This window comes from Falco biarmicus, chromosome 3 (genome assembly GCF_023638135.1).
Source record: "Falco biarmicus isolate bFalBia1 chromosome 3, bFalBia1.pri, whole genome shotgun sequence".
Taxonomy (NCBI): Eukaryota; Metazoa; Chordata; class Aves; order Falconiformes; family Falconidae; genus Falco; species Falco biarmicus.
In genome coordinates, this window is record NC_079290.1 from 50786404 (window position 1) to 50794268 (window position 7865).

General features: G+C 40.7%; 1 non-coding gene across 1 annotated transcript; it reads left to right on the plus strand.

Moving 5' to 3' along the window:
- The first annotated feature begins 2393 nt into the window (after window positions 1-2393).
- LOC130147116 (U6 spliceosomal RNA) lies at window positions 2394-2499 on the plus strand. Its single transcript, XR_008821137.1, has one exon. It is a non-coding gene; the product is annotated as a U6 spliceosomal RNA (small nuclear RNA).
- The last annotated feature ends 5366 nt before the right edge of the window (window positions 2500-7865 follow it).

Below are 7865 nucleotides of genomic sequence, written 5' to 3' on the forward strand. Positions count from 1 at the left end.
CTGCCGCCTCCAAAAAAAATGGAAGAGCAGGCCTAAACAACAGCATATACTGAGACATTTCACAGCGAGAGGTCACAATTTTTTGGGTACAATTTTAACCAGCTAACTATGTCTGGTTTAGTCTGTTCAGGCAAACCTAATTAACATCAAACAGCGTTTTTGCAAAGTGCTAGCTTTGCTAGCTCTAATCTTAAAATATATAAATCACTAGGGAAAACTGCATGTAGCCCCTGATCTGCTGTGTTTATTTCTGCAGAGATCTTTCACACAGCTTTACCCAAGTTCACTCAAGTGTACAAAACTCTAATGAAATAGGTGAAATTCACTTTGGTGGCATCTCACCCGTGGGGCTGTCAGCTTGCCTTGGGTAGCCTTAAGGAGGTTATATTCTGAGCCCACTTGAGCTGGACCTGCAAAGTAATTAGAAAGCGAATGGGCAGGGAAGGCAGCCATTCTGAGCACACCTGCAGTACCAGGCAATGGAAATTCAGAGCCCTCTGTTTTAAAAGGAAAAACAGGAGTGCTGGAAGCCTGGCACAAGTCTGGAAAATTACTTTGACACAAGGAAAAGCAAGGAGATCAAAACTGATTCATTCTCTATGCCAATATCCAGGCTCTGAAGCAAAGCAAGTGAATTTTCCTGAATTACTGCAAACAAAAGATTTCTCATGAAAAGCAATGAGGAAGAGGCAATCAGTAGCAAGGATGAAGATATAATGCCCAATAAGCTATAAAAGAAAGTAAAGAAAGCAGAAATCTGGGGACAAAATAACAGTGAAATTCAGCGTGGAAAAATGCTGGTAGTACAACTGCATTGCAACTTAGATAACTAATAGGAAATAAAAAGATGCTGCATGACAGAGAAACAGCAAATGGTCAAAATTTCGAAAAGAAAGTGACCACAAATGAACATGAACTGATGGGGCATTAAGGTGTCTGGCCTGCAATATCCAAATGTAGTTTTAGGTCCCTGGCCCGTGCACGTGTCTTAACAATATCCTAACTCCATGGCCATAGGAAACCTTAATTGGGCACCAAGCCTACACAATAATTTGGTCTTGCAGGAAGGACATACAGGCACAGAGGCCAAAAGGGCCCCACAGAGCCTTTTGACCTGGCCTCCATCTAGCTTGCTTTCCAGGGAAAGTGCCTTACTGTGTGCAGATGCAGCCATAGGTCTACTTCCTCTTGAGGTACTCGCTAAACTCTTCTTGTGGCTCTCATTGCTGAGGTCACCCCACTGCAGATCTCCCTCATGGTGCTTGCAGCCTGATTTTCCATCCCACACGCTGGAAGGACCCCATTTTCAATATTTACTGTGGATCTCTTCTTTATTTTCTTTGGTCTTCCATCTCCGTTGCCACCAACATGCAAACAATTTAAGGAGAATTCTTTCTGGCTGAAGGAAGCAACGTAACAAAGTAGGAGTAATAGATACAAAATGAGCATCTGTGGGTGAGAAGGGCTTCATGTTGGGTAGATGCAAAAACAACAGCAGCAAACAAATACAGAATCAATTAACTCATACCAGAGAAATTCCCGAGGACTATATGGGAAACAAGATGCAGAGGTACAAAGCTCAGCCTGTCCCGAGAAAGCCAGAGAAGCTGTTGACAAGTAAGTTTATCATTGTGTCCCGCCAACCTCCTATTACAGCATCCAGCAACCATCAGCCCACCCAAGTCCTACTGTCAAAAGAGCTGTATGTTCTCGCTGACAAATGTAGAGAGTTGTGGAAAAATGTGTCCAAACCCCAAAGCCTCACACACAGCACCTTACGATTTTTGACTGTTATAAAACCACCCTGAGTAATTTCCAAAATCAGGGCCAGACCCTAATGAATAATTTTTCAAAACAATATTGTGGATGTTTCTGTTAACAAGTTGAGTGTATAATTTTAATTTCTTCATTTGGAGTGACCCTGTCCTAATATGCATTATGTTCCGTTCAAAAGGCAGCAGAGAACAATGCGGCTGCACTCAGTCAGGGGGCATCGTCTGGAAGGAGAAGGAAGTTGTGCTTTTCCAAGAGCAATTGAGCAACTTTTCAGGGAAAAAGTTTCTGGAGCACAGAGCAAGTCAGAGAGAATGGAGAAATGCACAGAGAGGAGGAGCCTGGAGCACAGAGACAGCAGAGCTCTGAGACAGGCGGAGGAGACATACACAACCAAGGGCCCAAGCTGATGTAAATACTTCTCCCAGGATGCTGAGAGAGGATTGTGAAGACTTCCTTACAGTGCATGAAGCCACTGAAATTTGTGGCTGAGAAAAAGACCAGAACATAAGGGTAATGAGAGAGAAGGCAGAAATGGGTTAAAAGCCTTTAATTTCCATTGTCTCAAAGTTTCTTCTTTTTAGAAAATTCATAGTTCTAGCTTATCTTCTAATGAAATCATGTTCTCTTTGGCAGCCTATATACTAAAATTCGAATGATACAGAGAAGATTAGCATGGCACCAGTACAAGCTGGTTTGGGGTGATGGGAAAGCTCCACAGTACAGGAAAAATATTGACACACCGGAGCCAGTCCAGCAGCAGGCCACCAGACTGGCCAGGGGGCTGGAGCACGGGCATATGAGGAGAGGCTTAGAGAGATGAGCCCATCAGCTTGGAGAAGAGGAGGCTTAAAGGAGACATGACTGCTGAAACTACCTGGCCTCAGGGTACAAAGAAGACAGAGCCAGACTCTGCTTGTAGGTGCACAATGATAGGCAATGGACAAAAGTTGGAGCACGGAAAATCCTAATTGAATATAAGAAAAATCTTTTACCATGAAGCTGGAACAGAAGATGTGGGCTTTCTATCTTTGGAGGTGTCAAGGGCTTGACTGGGCATGGCCCTGAGCTACCTGATCTAGTCAGACCTCGTCTGAGCAGGGGGTTGGACTAGATGACCTCCAGAGGACCCTTCCAACCTAAATTCTTCTGTGACTCTGTAAAACTCACCTTATAAGTTCAAAGAGCTGATGTTTTTAGATGTTCTTCACCTTAAAGACAAGGTGCAAGACAGATCTCTGACAGAGATCCAATCAAACCAGGCCGATTAAAGAAATGCCGTGGCGTTTTTGTGATTAACGTTTATGTTTTGTACTGTTGCTGGCATTTCAGATAAATATCACTCCTTTTTATTTGTATGTCCTGCAAGACTCTGCTATCTTGGGCACTTGATTCACCAAGCTACTTTAAATCCCTTCTGTCTGTTTGACCTCTGTGCCCTGCTCTCAACCCATAACTCGCATCAACACTAATCCCTGTCCTATTGTTTACCCCCTGAGGACTGGAAAAGTTTCTACAGGTAGTGGTCTGTATGATTGTAGGGTAGTAAAGCTCAAGATATACATAGCTTATTTCCCCTTTTTTTTCCTAAAAGGAAATGTACATCCTCATCCAGTGCTTAACCTGTCTTCTAAACTACAAATGATAGTTACAAAACAACGAGGTTCCTTACCTGCATATGTGTGCACACACCCACATAGATGTTCGCATCTGTTTGTATACACACATACCAGACATATCAAGTCTTGTGCATTTATTGTTTTCCATCTCATGCTTTCACAGAAACCCATACTTTCTGCATTTGCAATGCAGTGACTCAGCAGCGGTCCTATCCTTTGCTGTGCTGACCAGCTGTACCCAGTGTATCTCAGGAAGGCTTTCAGGCTGCATTCACATCGAGAGCACTCATACAGGACTACAGTGCCTCCTGCACAGGTGCAGTCCTCACAGCCCTCCCTGCTGCACAGGTGGCTTTGCTCTGTATACCGGGGACAGCCCTGTCACACTAGAAACACTTCCTTCTTGTACATCAAAGCCGACAAAAATGTGAGTCACACAACTTGCCATGCCTTCCCTTAATGCTAGCTTTTGGGTCTACTTTACAAGTAAGAGATTAGTATTGAGAAGAAAAGAAGTCAGGAGTCTGAAGTTCTCCTTTGGCTTTGCCACAGACTCACTTTCTGATCCTCAGGAGGTACTTCACATGCATATTTCAGCTCCTCCGTATATAAGAGGGGTGATTATAGCAACATCACAGCAGAAGCCCTGGGACTTAAGTCTACAGAGCTCTTTGCAAATATAAACTGCACAAAAATACAAATTCTTGTCTGTAACCCCTTCAAAATAAAATATGCAGAAACTGGTACTTCCTCACAGTTTCTCTGCTGGCACGGAGTAAGAAGTGGCCACAGTGGCAGAATGCTGACTCTTTGTACACAGTCTATGATCTCAGACAAGCAAGATTTGCCAGTTTAATGAGATACCGCAAGTTAGTCAACCATTTCATTGCTTTGGCCCCTAAGAAGTGTGCTAGGCATTGATTACAATCACATAGTGTAAGTTATTCTGGTTTGTTCAGTACCTCAAGCAAGCAGCAGTAACTCCTCATGTGTTTGAACTCTGATGCTGGCATTCCCACGCCGTACCGTGTTAGACATTCAGACAACTGTGCTGATCACATATTTCCTCTTACTTTAATAGGCCTTTCAGGATTGAACAAGTGTTCCCTTGTATACTACTATGGTTCCCATCACTTGATGGTCACACTTAATTAACCACTAGTTTAGCAGAGAGCTGGTTACACTTCATTTCATTAAGTGATTTCACGATCACCAGAGGTACACTGACAGCTCTGTTAGCTGAAGCTATGTGGAAAGGGGCAGCAGAGACAACACCGACATTTTGCAGCACTTCCTCATCAGTGATTTTCCAGGCGCTACTCTTGCAGAGTACAGCTGGTTACATTTTCATTCCCCTTTAGCTTTTTGGCTCAAGGCTATCTCAGGCTTGAGGTAAGATAGACTATATCCTATTACTAGTACCTTCAGCAGTGTTGGTCCCTGCATCTTTAAAGTCATCATTTTTATATAGACAGTAAGAATTTCTTCATCTGTCCTCCCTCCTTTAGGCTTTTCTGTTCATGGTCAGCAAATAAATGTGTACAATTACAGGACAATGTCCCATTTAAAAATGCAAGGAATAATTAACTGGAAAACAAGAAAATGTTAAAAGGTTCTACAGCGTGATAAACCAGGCAGTTTAAAAACACTAGGCAATTAACTCTAAAGTATGTCAGTATCACATGACAGGAAAAACACCTCCAATGTTACATACATTAACATAAGCATGTAGACATTACAGGATACCTGTAAAACCATGCATTAAAGCTGCATACCACAAAAGCCTTCTCACAATAGTTTATGCTCATATGTAATGCACAGATGGTTTTACGTTTCTAATGTGAAAGCATTTTTTCTAATTGAATGGGGGGAATTTTGCATGGCTGTACTTCAAACCTAGATCTAAAGTTCAGTCTGTCTGTGTTTTAAGCCATATTTTAGTTTAAGAGAGAAAGAAGTGTTAGAACAACAGAATCATAAAGGAGGGTGAGATGAAAGAGGTACAGATGCATAGTATAAACCAAAAATAATGCCAATTACTTGAATTTTGTTGTGAAGTCCTTTATCTCTGTCACAGAGATTTGTGTTTAGAAATTGTGAAAATTCATAAACAAACTGTATTTCATATAAAAATAGCACCTTTTCTGTAACTATCTATTTTTTAGTTCAAATCATATGAGGAAATAGCAGAACATACACCATTCACTATAAGCAGACAAGAAGAAAACCCAAAGTACCTTGTGCCAAACAGTCAAATGATATGACTACTTGTTACTGCCGTTCCTTAGAGTCTTGTTCTATATAAGAATCATGAGAACTGCGTATTTTCCTACCAATTCCTACAAATTTCATGTTTTCACTTTCATATATGTATTACACTATGAGGGTTTGTGATGAGATGGAATTGTCCCTGGAGTCCAGAATATAAGGGAGCCACTTGTTTCAGGAAGTCCTGGGAGGAATTCTGGTTTGTGTGTATTCAAAACACAAAAAAAACTTATCTAGCAATGGAACTAGTTAATAATGTATGGAAAAATGCAACATGCTGTCCCCCACCCAGCTCACAACACAGTTAAGAGAAGTTCCATGTAAATTTTGTGAACTTTTCTTCAGAAATTACACTTGTTACTGATGGCGGGGGAATTCCATCCCACACTGCTTTTTGCAACTGGCCTGCACAAAATATTATTATAGAGTAGTTTATATTCCTATAATATCTTTCACACATGTTCTTTTCACAGTAACTATGGTGGATCTGTATCACTGTTCCAACTGTAAAGGAAGAGCAAACGGTATGCCAAGCATTTAAGTGACCAGTTCAAAGTTGGGTAATGAGTTACAGATATCCTGGCTGTCCGCAGCCCTCATACTCTGCAAAGTACACCCCAGCTACAGTTTGTACTGAGTCATTTAGCCACAGATACTATAAGCAAAAACAAATTAGATTACTCAGGTCTTAGAAGGGTGATACTTTGTGTACTCAGTAAATAAAGGAAAAGGAAATCAGCAATGGGCTTTGAACCAAAAATGCAAATTCATGGCAAGGTTATTCAGATTTGATTATCAAGAGGAGAAGAAGAGATTCTCACATCCTTAAGGGGAAATCACTAGGGGGTTTTAGATTAGATCTCTTGTTCTGCTAGCACACAAACCCTAATTCCTTCAACTTTGCATTTTTCAGGTAGGTGAGGCATAGATCAATAGTGACAATGACCTTACTAGTGTACCAGTGAACAAAAGATTACTAATTTAACAGGAGCTAAATAAACATCCACCTTCATTTCTCTTGGATGGGTGATTTGCAAAGCATTTCTCACCCCACATATGACATTTTAACTGACCATTTAAAGCGCCCTTCTCACATACCTTTACAAGTTTCTGGGCTGCCACCTCTTTGAGTTGACTGGACACTTAAGTTTTAAAGTGCTGTGCGTTCTCTGTGGTGCTACAAAAGCAAGATTATTGATAATAAGGACAGGATCCAGCAGGGAAAACAGGAGAAAATCCAGCAAATCTTTGATCCGTAGGAGACTCAAAGCTGCATGATTCAAATACCAGAAATTCACTTTCAGGAATTTTGTCAAGTTTTTTATAACCAGTAAGTTGTTACTAGTTTTCCTTGGTATTTATTCTAACAACATTAATAGTGGTGGATTCCTTCATACATGTTTGATTTTAATATCCCAATCTGTGGGAATCCCTCTGGTATTTAACAGAACAAAATTAAACATCAATTACGAAGTCACAGAAGGAAATCTAAAAGTGTCTTTATCCAAAAAATTGTTCACATCAATTTATTAACAAACAACACTTTCCAAGTTTTCAAACATTGTATGACTCAAAAATCATGAAGAATTAATTAATTTGCACTCAGTTTGTAAATATGCTGCTATATACACAAAAACTACTCCCACAATTTATCATGTTGCTTCCCCATTATTAAAATTTGCCCCATACCTCACTGCACATGAACATAACTAAAAATGTTATCATGCCAGATGGAAGGAGAGAAAGAGAGCCTATTCCAGGAGCTGCAGAAATTGAAAGAAATGTAGGCAACAGAAAACCATGTTAAGTTTCTCTTGCTGAGAAGTGTGATGGGAATTTGGAAGGTGCCCCACAGTCAATACCTTTCTGTCATGCACAATTCCCCCTTTCAATTTCTAATGCATGTAGGCCAATCAGAAAGGCCAAGCCCTTGTTCCTTTTGGTTGCCCACCTCTCTCAAGGCAGTATTTCCTCTCAGTTAATCATACATATTCCAACATAAAAACACTGATATGGAAACATTCTCCTTTTTAACAGGCAGATACTCAGAGGCTGAAGATTTAGTCTTCACTGAAACACTTTGCCAACGTAACCACTGCCAATGGTCATGATATTTTTTCATTGGGAGGCATAGACGGTGTGACAAAAGCATTCTTGACATCCATCCCTTCACATCCAATTTTATGTACATCTTCCCTAAACACA